Consider the following 26,085-nt stretch of genomic DNA (forward strand, 5'->3'; position numbering starts at 1 on the left):
ATGGGACTAGTACATCTTATCCTGATGAAAGGTGGTCTTCGCCTACAAAGCTTCTGGTTGTGACGCTGCGGTGGGCTCGGTGATGACACCCGTCCTGTCGTCCTGGCGATCTTGGTCTTGTTGCACTGAAATGGAAACATTTGCTTGATTCCTCGGGAACTCATGCCTGCGCTTGCCTCCTTAGCACCAAAGAGGAAAATGCCTCGTCTGCGCCCGCTGGCGCCCACCTGGCCTTGGTCGTCATGGCTTGCATCACCACAACCTCATGAGGTTGTGCGCTTGCATACAAATCTCCGCTCCTCAGGAGGCTGCTCCCTCCGGAGGTTTTGGCGTCACCCGCCTTGCGAGGCTTTGCCACTCGCGAGTGTCTTGTCTTGATGGTCTCGTAGATGGGTTGTACCAAGCCGTCGGTGGAGCCATGCCAGGGGCCGCAGGTAGGCAAGTCTGGGTACCCTGGTTCCCAGAATGCCGACAACCGCCATGCTGCTTCTTCAACCTCTGATCTGCTTGCTCCAGCCGCCCAAACCAGCTCCGGCCGTACCGCCTGCTCCTGCCTCCCGTGGACGGCTATGCTGCCACGTAGGCATCACTGCCCCACCTTACTCCCACGCTAGCCACACCTTCCCTTTTGTCACCAACACCGCCTGTTATTTTCCAGCAACAACAACCTCGTACAACAGCCGAACTAGTCAACCCTCAAACTCCCTTCCATGTGGGAAACCACAACAGTGTCTTCCCTGGCTCCATTTCATTCCCATCCAAGGCCTTGCCGCCGTCCATCGTGTTGGTGCGCTCGGTGCGGCATCGTCAACATGGTCAACAAACGACAACCATCGAAAGAGGACTGTACGTGGTGAGGCTGACAGCTGGACCCACCAGCTATATCTTCGCACACAAGGAAGTGTCTTCTTATCCTCGCTGATAGCTGGGACCCACCGGGTCGAAGCATACGTACCGTTGTCTGTGTGGTCGCAGACGTGTACATACATACTGGTCGATCGGTTTGTCTGCCACAATGAATCGTGGCCAAGTAACAAGCGGTAGCAATTAAGGCAGTCCCGTCTAAATCTAGTACACTTACGACAGCCACGCTGGAAAATAGACGGCCATGTATGTAGATACAAGCATGGTCTCGAACACATACAACAATGATCTCCTATTCATCGGTAGCCAACCGACTGGGTCAGAACAAAGAAATAGCGCCGTGTTCATCGGGAGGCAACCGATTGGGTCGGAATGTGTCGTGTTCAACGGGAGCCAACCGGCTTGGATGTAAAAGCCGAAACGGAGTCTAGCGTACCGCAGAACGAAGGAAACGACCATCTGTTCAACGACCTATGGTCGAAACGGGATCCTATTCATCGAGAGTGGTCTGGTGTACCGCAAAACAGAGGAAACAGACTTCCATTCGTGCTCCTATGGTCAAAACGGAGTCCTGTTGATCGAGAGGGGTCTGGCATACTACAAAATGGAGGAAACCGACTTCTGTTCGACCGCTTACGGTCGAAACGGGGTCTTGTTCATTGGGAAGTGTCGTGGAATTTTCACGGCAGATGTCCTAGTGTGAGGACTTAATCATGAGGCCAACGCATCTATGCGGTAGCTTGAAGGGGTTGGTCGGAATCGATAGACACGAGGCGGATCAATACACAAGACAAGGATTTAGACAGCTTCGGGCCCTGGGAAACATCATCCAGTAATAGCCCTACATGTTGTTTGTGGATAGGTCTCATTATGCTCATGAAGGAGTAGCCGGTAAGCCGACTCTCCTCTAATTGTGTCTAGCCCTAGAGATTATTGCTTCTTGCTTGTCCCTCTTGGGGAGCCCTGCCCCTCCTTATATATGTTGAAGGGGCGGGTTACATGTGGAGTCCTAGTAGGACTAGGACTAGCCTATCTTTTCTTACAAGTTGAATACAAGTCCGGGTCTTGCTTCCTCGTAAAGGAAATATTCGTCATCCCTTTCCTCTTAAGCCGGCCCTCTAGAGTATAAGCCACTACAACAAGAACCCCCCTTTAGCAACACATCGATGCGTTGTCGAATATCCATATAAGCGTTAACGTGGGCTATACCAACGGATGTATATGCGTTGCCGTTGGTGGCGTTGCTAAGGCCTACAACAACACATATAATTGCGTTGGTAATCGACGTGATAAATTGTTGCAAGGCAACAACGCATATAGTTAGAAATTTACAACACCTCATATGCGTTGGTGGTCACCCGGTACTATTTGGAATGGAAAAATATTAGTGAAAGCGTTGATGCATAGCATGGACAATTGCCAATATTTTATATATATTAACAACAACAATTATTGGGTTAATACTGATGGTGCACAAGAGTAAAAAATCAGTAAATAGGGAGAGCTCATATATTGAATCTGATTGGTTGCATTACATGGAACAAAATCGAAAGAGTAAACACATGATTTTCTTTACATTGACCCTGAAAATGACATCACATCATTTTATATACATTGACCATGAAAATGGCTTTCTAGAAACTTAACGTAAAACTATCTTGGTAGTAGTCCCATTCTCTGCCTTGCCAAAAACAACTTATCCATGCATCCTCTATTTATCTTGGCAATCTAAAAAATAAAAATTGACATGAGTAATGTACCATTAGAGAATGAAAAAATCCTGGCCAATAGAGCAATCCAATTAAGAAGAGGGGGAAACATAAAAAGGCTGAAGGCCTTGCAATAACTAATCTAGCTGCATGACGATTACTTTTGACATTTTTGAGTGGTCGTATCAACTGATCATATTTTTCTAGTGTAGCATTAGAAAGGTTACTGAGCTAGGTTGGTTGCATTACATAGCCATAGAAGAACATGTTGTTAGCTTGATATCTAATCTTGCAAATTGCTTATTCAGCTAAGTTTTATTTGCTAAATCAGAATAGCTTCACCGATAATTAGTACTATCATTTTGGCAATTCATGGCATGCTAAATACTTTGCACACTCATTGCTATTCAGAGATTTAGATAATTTCTATCATAGTAAGTGCAGAACAGTGTAAACTTGTCCTTGTGGAACCATGTACAGGACACTGATTTCTATCATAGTTATTTGAAAATTTTATGCTATGTATTATTGAAAACAGAAACATGTGTATAGTCTCTCTTATATACTGAAATTTTAGTGAACTGCGGAATAATCTTATTACAACATTGATCATTGGTATAGGATGGGAAAAAATAACATATAATATTTTTTCTTGAACAATTGATGTGCATGATTATTCTAGAAGGATATACTTAATTTAACTTCAGCGGCATCAAGTTCAATTCTTGTTTCACATTCAGAAAACCAGGGGAAAACATGTCAATGCAGGGAGAGAGAAGCTTATCTATATGGTGGGACATCTTTTGTGCTACTTCAGATGGGGTGACGATTGGTAGACAGCTTGTCAAAAAAATTAAATAAGTACAGAGAATTCAAGAAATCAGATGTTCTCGAAGTTAAAATCAAGAGAATTACATGAAGCAAGTTCATAGATGTTCAATTAGCTGCCATCATTTAAACTAAAAAAAGAAGTAAAGCATCGACACTTAAGAAAACAGAATGCCCATCTAAGTTACTGGCCCACCTGTCCTCAAATGTAGAAAATGACCACCGTAACATCATCTGCAATACCTAGTTCCTTTCTCATCTGTTATATGAAAATTACTTTCGTTAGAAACGAAAAATATGGGTTAGGTAGGATAATAGTACTCTCGGGCAGAATTCAATAGACCTCAGGTCCAAATTTGTGTAATCTTCTCACCACAAAAGGCACATCAATGACATCAGTACATCATGGAAAGCAGGCACTGTAGAAGATAAAATCAGTCACATTTCATTCACGAGAAGTGCAAGTCAATACTAGATGTTCGGATATATCATCACTCGGACGCAAGGACATACTAGGGTAGTATCCAGGGAGTCGTATCAACATTTCAGAATTTCCCCTCTGCTATTGAACAGATAATAGAACCCAGCTTGAATATGTAACTGTGAATGACACAATATAAAGGTAAAAATATAGCTGTCGAGATCAAGATTTACATGCATATTGACTAAATATTTAATTTCTCTAAGATTTAAGAAATTTAGCTCTGGAAGGAGGATGCCTTTTAGAACTTCGTACTAGCCAGCTAAATAACAATGCAGCTAATAACAAACTACACATATGGAACGTTAAACTTGAATTTATCCTAAAGGTTGAAAACTTTCAACTTAAATTAAGCATGCCCAGTTGGTGTAAGAAAGTGCTACTCCCTCCATCCCATAATAAGAATGTTTTTACACTAGTGTAGTCTCTAAAACGTTCTTATATTATGGGACGGAGGGACTACTATATAAGGAACTAAAGTCTGTAAAGAAAGGCACCTCCTACACATTTGAGCGATGACGATGTTCAGCTACTACAACATACTCAGCATAAATGAAATCTCAACTACAACCTGAAGATAACAGATCGGGGCTTTTCTGTATGTTAGGAAACTGAAATAATATAACAGTGCAAAGAAGCAACAAAAAATGTGTATCAGTCCCAAATAAAAGCTATCGAAATTGTTAGGCATTGTTAGCATTACTTACAGATCCAAAGTTTTGTGGCGTAAACATAGAAGATAATTTCTTTTACCAAGCACAATGAAGAAGTTACAGAATACAATCTCGAAAAAAACTGAAGTTACAAAGTATATTAGACTATCCGTGACATGTCATCAAGCTGGTATTAGCTAAAACAAACAACCGTAAATTAATTGAGTACACACTGATTCCCTGGTACTTACAACCTGGTATTCAGTGCGCGCACAAATACAGTGGAGAAATCAGACCATGGAGTGGCATGGATGCATAGATCAGGCGAGTGATCAACGTAGCATAGATAATCGTCAAAATTGCTGGAGAAGAAACAGCCTTGGCATGATGGCCAAGCCACACCGAATGCCAGCAAGGGTAAGATCAGAGGGGATCGGGCCTTACTGCACCGTCGGCGTCGGAGTCAAGGTAGCTGAGGGAGCACATCACCATCGAGCCCGAGACGATAGCTGCTTATGTAGAGAGGCGGGGTGGTCGGCTGACAAACCGGAGGTGCCAAAGCTGCGCCGGCGACCCGTGGGGGTCTAGGGTTTCTGCGGGGGCATGGGCAGGGTCGCATAGGACGTCGGGGAGGCGGCGGGCTGCGGGTTAGAGGAGAATAGAAAGAGGGAACCGAACCAAGGATCAGGAGTGCAGGGGAGCGCCGGAGTTCCCTGGAATCGGTGGTGGAGAGAGAGGAATCGGGGAGAGAGCTGGCGGAGAGGATTTTATTTTTCTTTCATCCTTAGACGCATGATATTAGCGCACGAGGTGGTGGTGGTGGATGAGGTTAGAGGCCTTCGTGGCTCGTGGGGAGGTGGCCAGGTGGGAGGGTTAACCCAAAGACAACACATGCTACAGTTTACATATGTGTTGCTATATGGGGGTGTTTGTTGTAGTGAGCCGGCCTGCTGGGCCTTGGGCCTTGTCATCCGTCTGATCCGCCTGCCGGGTCTCCAGTGAGTCACAATGTTTAGGCGGGTTACATGTAAACCGCCATGTCCGGGTGGATCGCTAGTGAGTCGCCAAGCTCCAGCCAAGTCTCTGGTGAGTCGCCAAGCCCGGCTGGGTCATGATTCCAGCCGGGTCATACCGCGGGGTATATCCCCGACATTAGCCCCCAGTTTAATTTGGACTTATCCATGTTAAACTGATCCTATAAAATAAACACAAGAACAAACTTGATAGGTTGTGCTCTGGGTTAAATATTTTCTTGAACCGGCACGTGATCATCTTTAAGTCCTTGTCATTTCCACCTGGATGCATACTCAAAGACCTTATAGCAAATCTATTTTAACGGATATGTCCAAAACCTTGCCAATGCAAAAATCCAGATACTTCTTTTGAGGAATCCTGGTCAATAGGCCAGCTTCAGAGCCAATTTGCAAACATTGGTATCTTATAGAGAAATATTGTAATAAATAATCCACTTGAATCGGGTTCCAAAACACCGGCTTAAAAAATATCGGTCTTGAAAAACTCATCTGACTTTCAGCCGGTTTGTAGAACTTGCCGGTTTATCATTGCCAAAATATCAGGTTTGTAAATATTGATAGCACCGGGTCAGAATTGTTACCGATGCCGGGTCATAGTTATTGGTGACCTCGGGTAATAGTTATTGGTGACGCCGGGTCAATCTGGTTTACTCAAAACTGAGAATTTGAAGATTTTTCTCCCTTGTATCCATATTATGTGTAGCCCCCAAGTCTTGAGCAGAAACAAAGTGATGGCTTAAGACTTGCTTCAATATAAATACTGCCACTTTAAAGAAATCCATGTTGTTCATTTTAGTCACTAGTAAAGACTGAATACTCCATATATGTAACCCCCAAGTGCCGAGTTGTCATGCTTGCAGCAACATGGGACTTGTAATTGCCTTAAACTCATAAAAAACTACAACCAGTGTAGCCCCCAAGGGCCGAGTCATTATGCAATAATGAGCAGGGACTTTATAAATATGATCATATAGACTTGAACAACAACGTGTAGCCCCCAAGGGCCGGCTGAGTAAAGATAATATTGAGCTGGGACTTTATATATACCTTTTTTGAAAAGAATATCATATGATGTAACCCCCATCATGGGGCAACCCACGTCCACAAGGTTAAGAGCTTTGTGCTTTACCAACTGAGCAGTGGACCCTTCAATATAATGGAATAAAACTTGTGTACCTTGAATTGTTGACAGGAGCAATTGGTAGCCCCCAAGGGCCGGCTCATTTATGATGTGATGAGTTGGGTCTTCAATAAGGCCAGTAAAATTGTTTTTGCATTAGCCCCCAAGTGCCATGGTGCATGCTGGCAGTGACATGGGACTTGAATATTTGATATAATCTCAAACTGAATAATGTAGCCCCCAAGTGCCGGGTTGTAAGCCTGCAACAACTCGGGACTATTCTTTCCATTGTAGAATAAATCATATCCATTGATAAAATAATAGCCATTGTGCCAAAGCGACTTTGAATACCTTATCTGTTGACAAGTAAATCCGGAGTTTAAATACCCGGCGGCTCTTAGCCGATGGCGATTTAATCTGCCTCCATTGTAAGCCGGAATTTTTATAACCCGACGGCCTATAGCCTTTGAGAAAATCAAGAATTGATAACCCTTTTGAGACACCAATTTCAATCTTTGATGATGGGCTGGAACTTAATCATTTATGTAAGTCATAGCTCTATAAATCCTGCACAGAATTTAAACAACATATGCCCTGGCGACTTAACGTCAAAAGCCAGGGCGGGTAACTACTCAAATGTAGTCTTATCCTGGAGATAAGTAAATCACAAGATCCCCTGGCGGTTTACCGCAGGGCGGATCATAATATCCCACATATAACCATTGTGATATTTCATTTGTACTACCAGTTTACATGACCTGTGCAGTAAGGGTGATAACCCAATCCTTAGAAGCCAATACTTCCAAATATATGATGATTGTCACATGCTGGCAACTTATCGTCCGAAGCCAAGCCGGGTTTAAACGAAAACACACTTATATGCTTCGGATATGAGCAAAAAGTATCAAAACCCAAAAGATTGTTTTCAAAAACTTAAACCAAATAAAAATCGAGGTTTCTGATTCAAATATGATCAGTAAACCGTTCCAAAGGGGTTAAGCTAGGATTCGAATACGATCATGTAGCCCATAGTGGCTTTGGCGTTGCACCGATCAAGAGGGTACCGACAGCTATGTTCTCTTTGGTTCGAATATGACCTATGTTTGAACAGGAAGCCCCCAAATGACCTTGAGAGGTTTTTAACGACCCTGATTTGAATATGATCTGAGTCAGACCCAAAAGGGGTTAAGCTATGATTCGGATACGATCAAGAAGCCCCCTAGTGAGTTTGGCTTTGCGCCGATCAAAAGGGTTATGACAGCTATGTTCTCTTTGGTTCGAATACGACCTATGTTTGAACAAGAAGCCCCCAAGTGACCATAATTAGGTAAGCCGTAAGGCAGGATATCCATGTTTGAACCGCACATCATGGCAGCAATTTCTCTTTGGCAACCTTTAATTTTTCTAAGAACTCGAATCTTGCGAGAGATTAATTCTTTTTGAACCGGAACTTTGAATCGGATTTGAAAGCTTTCAAAACTTTGTGGCAGATAGATTGTCCTTGAACCAGATTTCAAACTAGAATCTTTATTTTGAACCGACAATTTTCTGACGGTCTTTAAATTTTCATCAATATGGAGGTGTCCTCTGGAACTGGGTTATCATTCCCTCCAATGACCCAGAGTTCCCGAGTCATGTCATTGTAGTCCTCGAGTCTTAAGATTACTCGAGGAGTTGGCTTGAGACTCCCCATATTTGACCGTGATATAAACCGGTATGAGTCCTTCAACAGCTCAATGTTATAATATCCCCATCCTGCATTGGAGAACTTACAAGCCAGGATAATTGCTCTTTTAAAGAAAACAATATAAAATATATGTCGGATGCATTTCACCTGATATGTTAGGTCGGAAACTATTCACCGCGGAGTTGATGATCACTGAAATCCATCACGGGTGAATCGATCATAGGAGCGGAAAGATGAGCCGGTCACGACGTTGTAAGCCGGTGCGGACGAGCAAGTTACCCTCCGCATTGTAAGCTGGCGTGTATGCATGAACCGCTCTCGTAGGTGGACGGGCGAGTCGTCCGTGGTGTTGTAAGACGTTGCAGACGGGCGAGTGGGCCGGCGCGTTTGATGTAAAACCGGACTGCAAGGGACGGCGGCCTGTGCGCGCTTATTGGATAATTTGTGTGGTCGTGACGAGTTGATGCAGACTGGCCCGCGGAAACGGCGGCTTGCACGCGTGTCTGTCGAGCAGCGTGGCATGGACAAATGCTAGTGCATGCACTCCGTATCCGCGGTATGATGGCATAAAAAATTTATCTTGTGTAAAAATATTAGAGGGCAAAGTAATTGTTCGTTGACAAAAAACAATAAGTGTTAATAAGATAAATTTAGATAGATATCACCTGATCTTTGTGAACGGCAGATGATCTGTATGCACTGTAGGAATTAACTGAGATATATGGGTCACTAGTATTTCCTCCATGTGGTGATGTGAGCTAATAATGGCTCTTGTCCTCTTTGTGAGAAGCAACCCTAGTAGACAAAGACGAAGTAGTAGTTGTCCCCCTTTTTTTAGCTCCACGTATCTTGTACGCAGCGCACATGCATGCCAGTACTTTTTCCTTGCTCTTCACGTGGAGCATCTTTGCTGGTCTTGAAACCCTTTTTCCAACCTGCAAGAACTTCTTACAGCTATGGGATAGAACAGAGAGACAAGGCGTGAGGCGGTAGACAGTTTTGAGAGAAAACTGGGCCGGCTGCAGGCGGCTCACAGCCGAACATAGGGCGGTGGAGGCACCTGGCGGCTCAGCAACACAGGGCAGGCTTCCTTTGTCCATGTGGACTTGAGGCGGTGCTGCAGCCAGGGCGGCTACGGAGCGGCAGGGTTGGAGCGCAACCGCGGTGACTTGAAGCGTCGGAATCAGCGACAGCGTGGTCAACTCGGAGTAGCGCGACGCGGGCGCTCATGGAGACTCAGGGCGGTGGCTCACGCCCGGCCAGGAGAGGTGCGACGGTTTGAGCATCCCAAAGCGGCAGCTCGGCACGCCGGCGGGTCCGCGACAGAAGCAGCTAGGCAGGTCAACAAGGCGGCCCGAGGTGTGGCCGACTCGACGTGTGACGGCGGCGGCTGATGGGGCAGGGCTCGCAGGCAAGGAAACCGTGTGGGAAGCTCTCACCTCTCAATGGAGATGATTTGTAGCGGCGGCTCAAGGCACGGCACGGTGCACGATGTTTAACAACTCCAGAAGGCGAGACGGGGCCTCAAAGGCAGCTCGGAAGGAGGCGAGCGGAGGCGACCTGGCGACGCGCCGCGACGTGCCAGCTCACAGGTGAAGGCGGAGCTTCGGCCTCAGCAAAAGCAGAGCGAGGTGAGGCCACACGGAGGCGACGACGGCGACTAGCGGCTTGAGGCGAAGCCGGCGACTCAGCAGCTCGGGAGGTCGCGATGCACAGAAATGGGCGACGAGGCGGTGGCGGCAGCCGCAGAAGCAATGACGACGGCCGGTGGCTCGACGGTCGCCGGCTTGTGAGCAAGACCGTAGCCGTAGAGGCAGGTGAGACCGGATCGTGGTCGTACTTGTTTCCGGGTCGTAATCGCAGCACATGCACGCACGATTGGCAACATGCGCACTTCAACGTCTGGCCACGCTAAAGTCTGGAATCTATCCGAGCAACAGCAATCAAAATGGGACGCCGCCTCGAGACTTAATCTGATATGCTTCGGTGTTCAGAGTAGTATTCGGACTACTGCAGCAGAAAATCTTGCCAATCTTAGACCGGCGACTTCCAGCGGTCCTCCAAAACGATCTGCTTAGCGGATCCCCACGGCGCCTGCGGCGGTCGCATGCAACCCTAGCTTTGGCTTTGACTCTTTAGAATTAATCACGACTCTGATCGTGAAACAATGAACACGTTGGTTCTGCCCAAAAATTGTCCCATGCCGGCTCTTCAATCGGCCAATCGCGTGTTTCCCGATCCCTAAGAGTGCGCCCTCCAAGAACTCAACACCACCGTGCACAGGCCCCACGGTGGGCGCCAACTGTTGTGGAATTGTCACGGCAAATGTCCTAGTGTGAGGACTTAATCGTGAGGCCAACGCATCTATGCGGTAGCTTGAAGGGGTTGGTCGGAATCGGGAGACACGAGGTAGATCAATACACAAGACAAGGATTTAGACAGCTTCGGCCCCCGGGAAACATCATCCGGTAATAGCCCTACTTGTTGTTTGTGGCTAGGTCTCATTATGCTCATGAAGGAGTTGCCGGTAAGCCGGCTCTCCTCTAATTATGTCTAGCCCTAGAGATTAGTGCTTCTTGCTTGTCCCTCTTGGGGAGCCCTATCCCTCCTTATATATGTTGAAGGGGCGGGTTACATGTGGAGTCCTAGTAGGACTAGGACTAGCCTATCTTTTCTTACAAGTTGAATACAAGTCCGGGTCTTGCTTCCTCGTAAAGGAAATATTCGTCATCTTTTTCCTCTTAAGCCGGCCTGCTGGGCCTTGGGCCTTGTCGTCCATCTGATCCGCCCGCCTGGTCTCGAGTGAGTCACAATGTTCAGGCGGGTTACATGTAAACCGCCATGTCCGGGCGGATCGCTAGTGAGTCACCAAGCTCTAGCCAAGTCTCTGGTGAGTCGCCAAGCCCGGCCGGGTCATACCGCATGTATATCCCCGACAGGAAGGGTGTGGCATATCGCAAAATGGGACTCCACAGGCTACTGTTCATTCATCATCTACTGCCTTGCTCTAGCCTCCACAAATTACTGTTCATCCACCATTGACTTCCTCCGGCCTCCACCTACTACTATTCATCCACCGTGACTTCCTCCTACTTCCACTTGGTACCATTCAACCACGGGCTACTGTTAATCCAGCCTCCACCAACTACTATTCATCAAGCCTCCATGGGGTCCTGTTCATCCCCCTCCCCCCAAACTGGTTGCGGTGTGGCGGCCTCCTAGGGGTCCTATTCATCCAACGGCAATGGCCTACTACCACAGGGTCCTGATCATCCACCCCCACTGGGAACTGTTCATCCACAGTCAACCAACCGGCTCGACTCACCACGTCTCGACTCCTTCTACATACCACCCAAACGGTAGCAATGGTCACTGTTCACTGAGAGGCAACCCAACACCAATTGGCGACGTCTCGCATGAGGGCTCGCTCAAGTTTAGTAAGAAGCAACATTGATCGATCGCTTGGTTTCAGTTAGTAGCAGCAACGAAGGAATCACTCGGGTTCAGTAAGCAATAGCAGCGATTGATCGCTCGAGTTCAGTTAGCAGCAGTTGTCGGGGTTATGATCCTGACAATGAGTACTAGGGGTACGAATAAGGGGCAGAGACTAGCTATGGCGTAGGGGTAACACACAGTGTTTAATGAGTTCAGGCCCCTCGCTCGGTGGAGGTAAAAGCCCTATGTCTCAAGCCCTAAGGTTTGCTTTAATTTGATAGATAGGATTACAGAGTTCAGTGTTCCCAGCTATGGAGAGGGGTGCGGCTTATATAGAGTGCACCGCAGCCCCATGTCTCCCATGCCACCGGGGCAATTAAGGCCATTGAATGAGGTAGTTACTAGTGTAATGAGCCTATACTATAGCAGTTATAGGTAAAAGTAGTTATAACTCTATTTTAGTGGATGACTTAGGTTCCCTCGACCCTTGCAGCTCCCACGACTCCTTCTTGCACTGTACGTCTGAGCAGTTGATCGTTAGCCGAATGACGTGTGGTTGTCCGAGTGCTGCAGAGGCGTCCGAGTGATCCTCTTGATGTACGCATCCGAATGCTGGCATGGTCCAGGGACCTACCTATGATGGCCATGGGCCACATGTGGGTCCCAAATGATGCATCCTTGACCCTACCTGTAATAAGTGACCACATGATTAGCCCTCTAATCGGTTGTGATTTTGTAGATAAGACGATCCGACCCTTCAGTTATGTCCGAGTGCTGCAGGGCCACTCGGAATATGTTCCCGAGTCACGATTCATTGCTCCTTGGACGAAATCACAACGGATTCTGGATTTTAACCTTACCCAGGTGACCAGGTGTTGCCGATCATCGAGAAAAAAAACCCGGTGTCATTCATTTGATAGACTAGGGGCTCAAGTGAGGGCATGCCATGGCAAGTCGAGGGGTGACGTCGGCGCGTGGTCTGATTCTCTAGAGAGACGCCACTCCTTATCCTGGGGAACGCCAGTGAAAACCTCCTACGAGTCTAGGTTTACAAGTCATGCGCCTTGGAGCCTCTCGAGAGGGCCAAGTACCACGTTAAGCTCGTCACATAATGACCCTGAAGAAGACTTCAGTCGGGTGTTTAACGTGGCTGAGTGCACAGGTCCTTGCGGAGGGTGGTTAGTCGGACTAACATGCGTCCTTTAGGAAAGGAGGTGCGGGCAATCAACCGGATTGATTCTCCTCGGAAATCACAGGATTTGAATTCATGTGTTCGCGCGCTGAAGCGGTAACGTCGTCCGTTGGTGGGAAAGTGGGGGCATGGCTCCTCGATCTGCATGCACGATCTCCACCACGTGTCAGGACAGTCCTGCACAAAGCTGAAAGAGCAACTAATCCCTGGGTGGTTTTGGTAATTCTTAACAACATATAGCTCACTTAACTAATATTCTTTCAAGATGATTATTTCAGAAAGTTCAATGATTGGCATGGCATGGACTAGAGATGTGGACCCCTCAAAATGTTATGGACACATATTGGCAAAAGATTAAGACTCTACATTATCATTTTAGCGATCCAAGATCACATTGAGTCCATAGGAAAAGCAAATACTATTTAAAGGGGATGAGGCATTGCTTAATGGCTTGCTTGCTCAAAATGCTTAGTGATATGCTCCAAAAGCCCTCAACCACTTTCTCATTTCCACATATATCCTAAACCTAAAGTCAAACTCGGCCCCACCGATTTGATATATTCGGCGCCACCGAGTTCATTTGACATAGCCATAGCTAGAAACCCTAATCGATTTGGTCTCACCGATAGGGATCTCGGTCTCACCGAGATGGAATTGCAAACTCTCTGTTTCCCTTCGTAACGTTTCGGTCTAACCGAGATGAGCGATCGATCCCACCGAGTTCGCAATGCAAACTCTCTATTTCCTCTTTGTAACGTTTCGGTCTCACCGAAATGAGGGATCGGTCCCATCGAGTTTGCCTGATCAACTCTCTGGTTGCTTATTACTAAAATCGGTCTCATCGAGATGAAGTAATCGGTTAAACCAAGTTCAAGTTATGCCCTACCCCTAACGCATTGGTCCCACGGAAAAGCCTAACGTTCACATTCTGAACCATATCGGTCTGACCGAGTTTCACTATTCGGTCCCACCGAGTTTGACAAATTGTGTGTAACGGTTAGATTTTATGTGCAGGCTATATATGCCCCTCCACCCTCCTCTCCATTTGAGAGAGAGAGCCATCAGAACGTGCCTACACTTCCAGCATTCATTTTCTAAGAGAGAACCACCTACTCATGTGTTGAGACCAAGACATTCCAATCCAACCACAAAAATCTTGATCTCTAGCCTTCTCCAAGTTGCTTTCCACTCAAATCATCTTTCCACCATATCCAAATCTATGAGAGAGAGTTGCGTGTTGGGGAGACTATCATTTTAAGCACAAGAGCAAGGAGTTCGTCATGAACACACCATCTATTACCTTTCGGAGAGTGGTGTCTCCTAGATTGGTTAGGTGTTACTTTGGAGCCTCCATCAAGATTGTGGAGTCGAACCAAGGAGTTGATAAGGGCAAGGAGATCGCCTACTTCATGAAGATCTTCCCAAGTGAGGCAAGTCCTTCGTGGGCGATGGCCATGGTGGGATAGACAAGGTTGCTTCTTCGTGGACCCTTCGTGGGTGGAGCCCTCCGTGGACTCGCTCAACTGTTACCCTTCGTGGGTTGAAGTCTCCATCAATGTGGATGTACGATAGCACCACCTATCGGAGCACGCCAAAAATCTCTGTGTCTACATTGCGTTTGCTCCCTCCAAACTCCTCCATTTTACCTTCATATGTAAAGACTTACATTACGCTGCTATACTCTTATAATTGCATGTGTAGGTTGATTGCTTGACTTGTGTTATGTTGCTAAAATCTGCCAAGACTTAAAATTGGGAAAATGCTTGATTTTATTTGGTCAAGTAGTCAAATCACCCCCCCCCTCTAGACATACTTTCGATCCTACAAGTGGTATCAGAGATTTGGTCTCCATTTGCCTTGATTTCCATAGCTTTGGTGATCATAGCCTTGGTTTCACAACCTAGGTGAGTATGTCGTCTAGCAAGGGAAATTACCACCGTAGAGGTCCTTACTTTGATGGTACTAATTTTGCTAGTTGGAAGCATAAGATGAAAATACATATTCTTGCACATAACCCCGTCGTTTGGGCTATTGTGTGTATTGGCTTGCAAGGTGAATTCTTCGATGTGAGAGAACCAAAATTCGAAGCTATCACAGAAGAATTGAAGATGTTGCAATACAGTGCTCAAGCTTGCAGCATCCTCTTCAACAGATTGTGCCCCGAAGAATTCAACAAAATCAGCCGTCTTGAGAATGCAAAGGAAATTAGGATACTTTGATTGATACACGAAGGTACCAACTCCACCAAGGAATTAAAATTAGATGTGCTTCAAAGTCAACTTGACAAGTTCAAAATGATGGATGGTGAAGGTGTCACTGAAATGTACTCTAGGCTTGCTCTCATCACAAATGAGATTGCCAACTTAGGAAGTGAAGAGATGACCGACAGATTCATCATCAAGAAGATCCTAAGAACCTTGGATGGAAAGTATAACACCGTGTGCACATTGATCCAAATGATGCCCAATTACAAAGATCTCAAGCTAACAGAAGTCATTGGTACAATTTTTGCTCATGAGATGTCACTCAAGGATAAAGAAGAGCTTCACAACAAGTCTGGTGGTGCTTACAAAGCCTCATGTGATGCTCCTATATCATCAAGTGAGATACAAGTCTTTAATGAGCAATTGATCTTAATGGTTACAGTGAAAAAAGATCTTCTAATCGTGAACATAATTGCTACAATTGTGGAAGACCCGGACACTACTCCAATGAGTGTACGGCTCCCTACAAAAGAAGATAAGAGTCACCTAAAAAGGAGAAACAAAAGGGAATAATCACCTCCAAGAGAAAGAAGGAGTAGAGATGATCATTATCAATGAAGATCCTGTCGCAGAAGCAAGGATTCAGAAAGGAAGGACAAGTCATCGAGGAGCTATACAAAACGAAGACATCAAGCTCATGTTGGTGAATGGGTATCCGGTTCAGACTCCGACAACCACTCCGAGAGAAGTTATCACTCCGACTCTGAATATACTCAAGATGAAGGTGCTGCCGGTCTAACACTTGTGTCAACCAACTCCTATAACATATTTGACTCACCAAATGAAGGAATTGGAAGATGCTTCATGGCTAGAGGCCCAAAGCTATCACACCCCGAGTATGTTGATTTCAATAGTGATGAAGTTGATTCGCTACGTGATGATGATTTACTTTTTGATAACTCTAGTGGTGAGAACTATGATGAACTTGCTATTAATCATGCTAATCAAGATAAAACGAATGACGATGATAAGAAGGAGATTGAGCGTCTAACTAAAGAACTAAATACTCTTAAGTTAGCTCATGAAACTACCTTAGGAGATCATCGAGAGCTTTTAAAGACTCGTGAGAAGCTAAACTTTGAAAAGCTCAACCTAGAGCAAGAGCATAGGTTCTTAAAATCAATCAATGATGATCTTCGTAAGAAAGTTCTTCGTACATTTCCTAGCATTTACTCTTGTTTACTTACATGCCACAAGTAAAATCTAGCAACAAGAGTAAGAAATATTCTTCTTCTAGTAGTAACAATAATCATTCTAAATCCAATATTGTTGATTATAGTAGTTCTCTTGATTCCACTAATGATTCTCTTAGCCAAGTTACACTTGAGCAAGAAAAGAGCTTACTAAAGGGAATTATACAGAAAGTTGTTTACAAGAGCCTTGCTGGAAGTAAGAAATTTGAGGAAATTCTACGCAAGCAAGGAAGGCACCGGGAGAATCAAGGTGTTGGTTTTGAACGAAAGTTCAATGCAAATGGAGTTGAGTGGGAAGAAGATCAATACCCCAAGAAGAAGTTTGTTCCTTAACAAGAAAAGTACGATCGTACAAGTACGATCGTACTTCCTTTAAGGGGACACAAGCTCAAGATGATCTTCCACCACAAGACCACAAGCTAAAAGGCAAGGGCAAGCTTCAAGAGGAGATTGATGCATTTGAAGAAGATCGTAAGGCTTTGGTCAAGTGGGTTCCCAAAACTACATCAAGCTCTACTTCATCAAGTACAACTACAACTCCAAGGATTCCCATCAAGATGATGTGGATCCCTAAGAAGTAGAACTAGAGAGTTCATGAGGGTGACTCCACCAACATAGTTCACTCATATTCATTTTGGCAAGAACAAGGGCAAACAACTTCCACATCTTGCACTAGTTCAAGGAGTCACAAACCCTCTTGTTGGTAAGTCAAGGGACAAGGTAACCTAATGCTTTCATGGACATCAACTTGTGTGTACTTCACTCTATGTCTATGGATATCTTTGTTTGTTCCTTGTGTGACTAACCCATGTAGGTATTGAAAGTGCAACTCACTCCAATGGATTGCTCCAAATGATCTACATCAACATTGAGCATCCACATCTTCAACATCTACATGAAGTCACCATCGACAAAACCCAAGGTTAGTTCATCCCTCTTAGGTGGGATATCACATCTAGGGGGGGCTTTACTCTAAGAATTGAAATAAAGCAACTCTAATGATGTGAACACAACAATGCTTTATGTAAAAGTGGTAACCCCACTTGTGCTTAAACGATGAGTATGACCTATGATCAAATGTCCTCATTTGACTCCTCAGTCAATATGCTCATATATAGATAACCCAGTCATCACCAATTGCTTGATAGATGCTAGAGTATTTGTACATACTTTGCCACATATTTCATTTACTATCTTATTGTGTGAGCATGTTGGGTGCATATTTTTCTCATTCGAGAACATCCATTTGTTGCTTTGATTGTTTGGTCTTTTCTTTTGACAAATGGATGGACAAGAATGCCTAAGAACTCCCTCTATCTATCTATGCTTTTCTTGTCTCAAACTCTATTCATGCTACATCATAAAGTTTGATCAAGTTAGATTCGAACCCTCAGGGCGAGGAGCACTCGGAGCCACTGATTCGTCATAGACTTAAACTTCCAAAACCTATCTATGTATTTTGGTCTGACCGATTCTTTCCATTCGGTCATAGCGAGTTCATTGAGTTGATCTAGGTTTCAATCTCTGTGCAACTGATTTGAACAATTCAGTCACACCAAGTTGCGGTAATCACTTGCGATTCTGCATCTTGGTGCCACCGAGTCATTCCACTCGGCCACACCGACAGGGTATGAATATATATACCCACGGGTCAAATTTTGGAAATTCCTCCGAAACCCTTCGCCCACGCGTATCTAGCTCTGCCGACTCGAGGTCTACAGATCGTCTCCTCATCGCCAGCGACCCCCTGCTACTGGTCTCCGCTTCCGTCAACGAAATCATCGCCACTGTTGTTGCCGTAGCGAGTTCACCACCAAGTTAGGGTATGAACTCGACCCCTATGTGCAATCTTAAGCTCTGATTCTTGCACTTAGGTCAATGCTATGATTCTTACCACGTATGAGATTATTCTATCAAGCAAAAACTTCCTTTAGATTAGTTTTGATGCGAAAATTTAGGGTTAAGTTTCCCTGAACTCTTCTAGGGCCGACGGAGCTATAGAAATCGGTCTCACCGATTTGTCCTAGGCCATTGCCCTTGTGAATTTCGGTCTGACCAAAACTTACAAATAGGTGTGACCAAGTTCAACTCTCAGTGAAACTCTAGCAAGCTCGGACTCACATAATTGTGTCTCGGTCTGACCGATTCCACTAGTTTAGACTCTAATGTTGCTTCAATGTCACCAAGTTTAACAAATTGGTAGCTCCAAAATGCTTTCTGTAGAAACTTAAAACTAAGTTTTTAACTCAATTGTTTTGTGAAATCTCTGCACTTTGTTATGCTCATCCACTCTATCTCAACTATATCCATTCACGGTGTGAGCTTTCAGGTTAGTTTGTAGTTTCGGCCATGCCAGATCAAAATGACAGCGAGAACAAATCTGAGGAACAGGTCAATCTGAGTGAGGGCACTAGTCCTCTGGAAGCTATGATGAGGGTAGCAGAAGCACCCCAAGCAACTTGCCCAAAGCAGCAACAAGGACAAGGAAGAAGAGAAACTCAGACTCTGAAGATGAGGACTGTGTTGCTGTTGAGGAGGAAGTCACCTCAAAGAAAAAGGTTGTCAATAAAAATTTGGCATTGCAGCTTCAACAAAGCCTAGATTGCACAAGAAAGCTCCTGCCAAGAGAGTGCCAATGTCTAAGGCCAGAGCATCAACTCTTGAAGTCACCAAGTCAACTGAAGAAGAGGTTGTTGGTGAGGGCGATAAGACGAAAGAATGGGTCAAAAGACCATGGCTAGAGTTATTGGAAAGCCATCAATGATGATCCAATCAGATGAGGAAGAGGATGAGGAGCATGCTACACCAGCACCCAAAGCACAGAAGCTGATGGGGGATGCCATCAAGTCTGGGGCTGCTCCATCAAAGCCCAAGACTACCCCCAAGGCTGCTGCTCAAGCTTCTAAGAATGCACCAAAGAGAACCACCAGAAACATACCAGCTGCTGAAAAGAACAAGGCCCCACTGCCTGAAATGGAAGAAGAAGAAGAAGCTCAAGTGCTTAGGAAATTGAAGCCAAAAATTCCTGATCATGATGACAATCACCAAGTGGCTGAAAACGTGAAGGAAAGAAATGATGCAGGTCTCAGACTGTGGAGACAATCAAACCCCTATGCTGTGAGGAGAAGAACTCCTGTGGACTACAAATTTCACACCAAGGAATAGAAGGACTTCTGTGAGACAGTCCTCTTGGATAAGATGCCCATTGTCTATGACATGAAATGGGCGGACTGGAAGTACATTGACAATAATGAAGATCATTTCCCTATAGTGCATGATTGCTTCAGACTCAATGGAGTTGACACCTTTGTGGGTCAAAAATTGACCAAATGGAATGATGAGCTGATCATGTAGTTTTACTCTACTGCTCACTTCTACCCAGATGGGAAGATTGTCTGGATGACTGACGGTACAAGATACCAGTCCACAATTGCTGACTGGGCCAAGCTTATCAATGCCTCGGAAGAATCTTGTAACGCCCACGATGCGGCCATATCTCCCATGTGTCGAAGCACGACTTAGAGGCATAACCGCATTGTAAGCAATGTCGCAAGTGAGGTAATCTTCACACAACCCATGTAATGAATAAGGAAAAGAGGTACATAGTTGGCTTACACTCGCCACATCACACAATTCATAAATATAACATTACATTCATCCAAATACAATCAAGGTCCGACTACGGAACCAAAATAAAGACAACCCCAAATGCAACAAAGTCCCCGATCAACCCAACTAGGCACCACTACTGATCGTCTGGAAAGGGAACGTAGTATCGTCCTGAGTCCTCATCGAACTCCCACTTGAGCTTAGTCGAATCTCCTAGAGCGGTATCATCGGTCCCTGCATCTGGTGTTGGAAGTAAACTGTGAGTCACGGGGACTCAGCAATCTCACACCCTCGCGATCAAGACTATTTAAGCTTATAGGTAGGGAAAAGGTATGAGGTGGAGCTGTAGCAAGCACTAGCATATATGGTGGCTAACATACGCAAATGAGAGCAAGAAAAGAAGGCAAAGGCGCAGTCGATAAACTATGATCAAGAAGTGATCCTAGAACAACCTACGTTCAAGCATAACACGAGACAGTGTTCTCTTCCCGGACTCCGCCGAAAAGAGACCATCACGGCCACACACTCTGTTGATTTATTTTAATTAAGTTAAGTTTCAGGTTTTCTACAACCGGACATTAACAAATTCCCATCTGCCCATAACCGCGGGCATGACTTTCGAAAGTTCAAATCCCTGCAGGAGTGTCCCAACTTAGCCCGTCACAAGCTCTCACGGTCAATGAAGGATATTCCTTCCCCCAAGACAATCCGATCAGACTCGGAATCCCGGTTACAAGACACCTCGACAATGGTAAAACTAAACCAGCAAAGCCACCCGAATGTGCCGACAAATCCCGATAGGAGCTGCACATATCTTGTTCTCAGGGCACACCGGATTGTCCAAACTTCCGGTAGGCCGGCCCAGAGTTGCCCCTGGTGGCCACCGGCGGCTGACAAATTGGACCAACACTCAGAGGAGCACTGGCCCGGGGGTTTAAAATAAAGTTGACCCTTGAGTCCGCGGAACCCAAGGGAAAAAGAGGCTAGGTGGCAAATGGTAAAACCAATGTTGGGCATTGCTGGGGAGTTTTATTCAAGGCGAACTATCAAGGGGTTCCCATTATAACCCAACCGTGTAAGGAACTCAAAATCAAGGAACATAACACCGGTATGACAGAAACAAGGGTGGCAAGAGTGGAACAAAAGACCAGACATAAGGCCGAGCCTTCCACCCTTTACCAAGTATATAGATGCGTTAAGAATAGACAAGATATATAATGATATCCCAAGAATAAACATGTTCCAACAAGGAACAAACTCCAATCTTCACCTGCAACTAGCAACGCTATAAGAGGGGCTGAGCAAAGCGGTAACATAGCCAAACAAGGGTTTGCTAGGACAAGGTGGGTTAGAGGTTTGACATGGCAATATGGGAGGCATGATAAGCAAGTGGTAGGTATCGTATCATAGGCATAGCAATAGAGCGAGCATCTAGCAAACAAAGATAGAAGTGATTTCGAGGGTATGGTCATCTTGCCTGCAAAGTTCTCCGAGTTGACGTTAGCTTGAACCTCGTAAGCGTACTCGACGGGTTCCTCGATCATGTACTCGTCTCCCGGCTCTACCCAAAGCAAGAACACAAGCAAAGGGAGACACAATCAACCATGGTGCAATGCACAAGCAACATGATGCAAAACATGGCATGATATGCGGGATGTGATATGCGATGCATATGCATGTTTCGGAAAGGAAAGATTGAACTTGGCCTGAACTTGGAAAACCAAGAGTGCCACTAGAAAGGTGAGTTGATTTCGGTCAAAATTGATATAAAGATCACCGGAATCGGATGCACAGTTTGCAAATGGCAAGCAAAACAAATATGGCACCGATCTGCGATTAAGAGCACGAGGCCATCTAAATGCATCAAGAACAACAAGCTACTGCACTCTAACATAACAACAAATCACATGGCAGTGATCCACTCAAGATGCTTGACAAAATATGAACACTGAGCTACGGCTAAATCACTCAATAGCAGGTTCAAACAAGCATGGCAAAAGTGCAAAAGATATCAGGTTACAGACTTAATGAAAATAACATGTCAGGAATTAACATCAGGAAGCAATGTTTAGAGCACGATAACAACATGCTACAGTAACATATCATGGCAAAGCAAAGAATGGAATGAAGCTACTCAAAGCATACAACAAAAGTCCCTTACCGACGATAAGCCAAAAGGGATCATAAAATACAATGGCAACCATGTGAACATAGCAACTTTCGATAACAGATTCAGACTTAGCAGAAAACTGGAACATGGCAAAACAGATATCAAGTAGGCATGTTTGCGAGCTCGATGCACTCACCACAAGGCATTGCATGAAAAACTAAGCATACACCCAGCAAGTAGACATGGCATAGAAGCTAAACATGGCAAGAACAACCTCATAGCATGCACGGATCAACTACACCAAAGTTGGCAAAATTGCTTAACATGTAAACAATCTGCCAGGAACATTTTATAGCAAAAGTAGAGCTTGATTGAGTCAAGCTAGGGTGCTCCATAATTGCATACAAATACATGGATGGATAGAGCACAACAATATCAACAAAACATCCTTACTAATCATGCTCAAAAGAGGCATGGATCACTCTGTATCAACATGAATACATGGCATAAAAATATTAACAGGACAAAGACTAGAAGATTTCTATGTCCCTGAAATCAGCAACATTATGAGGGTTACTTTGCATGCTTGTTCTAGTCACCAAAGAGATCACAAAAATACATGGCATACACCCCTGTAAAGATGACATGGCATACTACAAAAGACATGTAGGGCTCAAGATCATAGGAGGCACATATCAATCATGGCAAAAATGACAAATGTCCAATCTCTGATAAGAATTTGAAACTAACATTGCATAGCACTCTTGCAACAGCATTTAGGGCATCAAGATGAACTCAAATGAACATGGTGCATTGGAATGAAATGAAGTACTCGTTGAGACGAACAATTTGATATGCTACACGCCCAAAACGAAGCCACGGATGCAGAGTTATGATGCGATGAAAAATGCTAAAATTACTGGAAATTAGGGACGAAAGCCAACCCTTAGGGTTTGGATCCAGATCTAGATCGGGGTGGCACGGAAACCGAGGTTCGTCACCGGAGTTGACGAGGACGACGACCGGAGTTGACGTGGAGGCGGCTGGCCGGAGGCGTCGGGCGAGGTGGCCGACGCGGCATGTGGCGCGGCGAGGCGACGCGGTCGGCGATGGGGCGGCACGGCGAGTGGCGGCCGGCGGGGAGGCGGCGACCAGACTTAGCGCGCGGCGGCCGGAGCGGATCGGGGCGCCGGTGCAGAGTAGGAAGGCGGGGTGCGCGGGGCACGAGCCTTTGGCGGCGGGGCGTCGCACCAGGCTGGGATGGCCGCGGATGGGCTTCGGCGGGCCCGCGCGGTCAGCGGTGATGTGGACGCCAGCTCGGGACACGTGGCGGCGGGCGATTGTGTCCGGCGTGGTTCGGATGCGTCCGACGGCGGAGAGGGAGCGGGGCTAGGGTTCATCTGCAAGATTTTCGGAGGGGGTTCTATATTTATAGGCAGAGGGAGCTAGGAGGCTCCAAATTGAGCACGGTTTGCGGACACGCGATCGTGATCGAATGACCTAGATGATGGAAGGGGTTTAGGTGGGTTTTGGAACACTTTGGAGAGGTGTTGGGCTGCAACATAGACGAGGCCTTCTCGGCTCCTCGGTTAACCGTTGGAGTATCAAACGATGTCCAAATGGCACGAAACATGACAGACGGTCTACCGGTAGTAAACCAAGGCTGCTTGGCAAGTCTCGGTACTATCCGAAAACGTTTAACACCCGCACACGAAAAGAGGTAGAAAGGGACACCAGAGGACATAGGAGCACCGGAATGCAAAACGGACAACGGGGAAAATGCTCGGATGCATGAGATGAACACGTATGCAAATGTGATGCACATGATGACATGATATGAGATGCATGACAAAGACAAAAGCAACACGAAGACAAAAACCCAACAACGAGGAAATATCATAATTTAGTGCCGGAAATGGCAAGAGTTGGAATACAAATATGGTAGGTTACATACGAGGTATTACAAAGCTGAGGATGACATTGATGTATATGCGAAGGCCAAGAAAGGTCACAACTCCATGGCCAATATGTACAAGGAAATACCTGACAAGGCCTTGGAGACACACAAGCTAGGCTCAGTATACTATCTATTGTCTTGATTGGCCACCATAAACACCGTACTGAGGCACACCTTGCTGCCCAAATCATGAGATCATAAGATGATTAGAGGCCACTCCATCAACTTGCTTCAGATGTTTAATGTACCACAGAAATTTAAGGTGGTGAGTTTGATTGTTGAGACAATCTAGAGAACTACAGCAGATCAGAAGAGATCATGTGGGTATGCTCCACACATCCAGATGCTCATCAACTCCAAGATGGGCAAAGGCATATATCTGTTGGACAAAGAGCACCTTCCCTTGAGGCCTTATCATGAGGATAACACAGTTGTTATGGATGCTTCAGATCCTACATCAGTAGAGGCTCAGGAGAAGAGAGAGAAAGCAAAAGCAGAGAAGGCAGCCAAGATACCAAGTGCTGAAGAGGCATCCCAAGTATTTGTCAAGTATAAACAAGATCAACTTGGCTATCTCATTCAGGCTACTTTGAGAACTGAGAAAGGCTTGGCCACCCTGACTCAAAATCAAGAGAGTCTTGAGAGGATTTTTGAGACAAAACTTCATGACTTGGATGTCAAGGTCACAGAGATTCACACATCAGTGGAGAAGATTCAAGAAGAGCTTGAGGAGAGAAGTGACAAGACCACCATTGATTGTTATCAAAGGGTGCCTAGAAGACAGAGGTCTACAATAGTGCCAATGAGAGACACTAGGACTAGAACTTCAGCTCCTGCAGCCACAACTTCGGTTGCCCCTCCAGTGGCAACTCCTCCAGCTCCACAATCTTCTTCAGATGCATTCATTGCACGAATCCTCTCCACTCCACCTTCGCACTCCGGAGCTCACGGAGATCAAGCTTAGAGAGCTCCATAACACTATGCATTTTCAAGCTTTTTGGTAACTTGTTGCCAAAGGGGGAGAAACTGTATAGATCATAGGCTTCGAGAGAGAGTGTGTGTTTTGCTTCTTTTTGCCTCTCTTGCTACTTATTTGCTTGCTTGTTTGGTTGATACTCTAGTTATGTGTGTGTGAGATACTTGTATGGTCATGTGCTTGATCATATCATACCTTAATGTTTGTGCTTGCAAGATGATATTCTCTATCTCTTATGTATGATCATTCACATGTTGTCTTGGTGATGAGTGCATATTTCATATTTAATCATTTTGAGCGCTCCACCAAGATGTATGTGACATGGAAGAGTAACCCATGATCCTAATCGATTTTGCATTTGCATCCAAAACCAAATCTTAAATAATGCACAAATTTAGGGGGAGGTCTTACTTATCACATACTTCTCAAAGCGATGATGTATTTCATTCTTATTATCATTTGTCAAAGCTTTGATCTACATGTTGTCATCAATTACCAAAAGGGGGGCGATTGAAAGTGCAACTAATCCCTGCGTGGTTTTGGTAATTCTTAACAACAGATAGCTCATTGAACTAGTATTCTTTCAAGATGATCATTTCAGAAAGTTCAATGATTAGCATTGCATGGAATGGAGATGTGGACCCCTCAAAATGCTAAGGAAACATATTGGAAATAGCTCAAGACTCTACATTTTCATTTTAGTGATCCGAGATCACATTGAGTCCATCGGAAAAGCCAATACTATTAAAAGGGGATGAGGTGTTGCTTAATGGCTTGCTTGCTCAGAATGCTTAGTGATATGCTCCAAAATCCCTCAACCACTTTCTCATTTCCACATATCTCCTAAACCTAAAGTCAAACTCGGCCACACCAATTTGATCTATCCGTCACCATCAAGTTCATTTGACATAGCCATTGCCAGAAACCCTAATCTATTCGGTCTCATCGATAGGGATCTCGGTCTCACCGAGAT

General features: G+C 45.3%; 1 long non-coding RNA gene across 1 annotated transcript; it reads right to left on the minus strand.

Annotated features, from left to right (window-relative positions):
* Nucleotides 1-2,427: 2,427 nt before the first annotated feature.
* Nucleotides 2,428-3,966, minus strand: LOC119288881. The gene is made up of 4 exons (XR_005141325.1): nucleotides 3,915-3,966; nucleotides 3,745-3,820; nucleotides 3,598-3,660; nucleotides 2,428-2,592 (listed from the first exon to the last, which is right to left on the minus strand). It is a non-coding gene; the product is annotated as an uncharacterized LOC119288881 (long non-coding RNA).
* Nucleotides 3,967-26,085: the final 22,119 nt, after the last annotated feature.

The sequence above is a fragment of the Triticum dicoccoides genome, chromosome 4A (assembly GCF_002162155.2).
Source record: "Triticum dicoccoides isolate Atlit2015 ecotype Zavitan chromosome 4A, WEW_v2.0, whole genome shotgun sequence".
Classification (NCBI taxonomy): Eukaryota; Viridiplantae; Streptophyta; class Magnoliopsida; order Poales; family Poaceae; genus Triticum; species Triticum dicoccoides.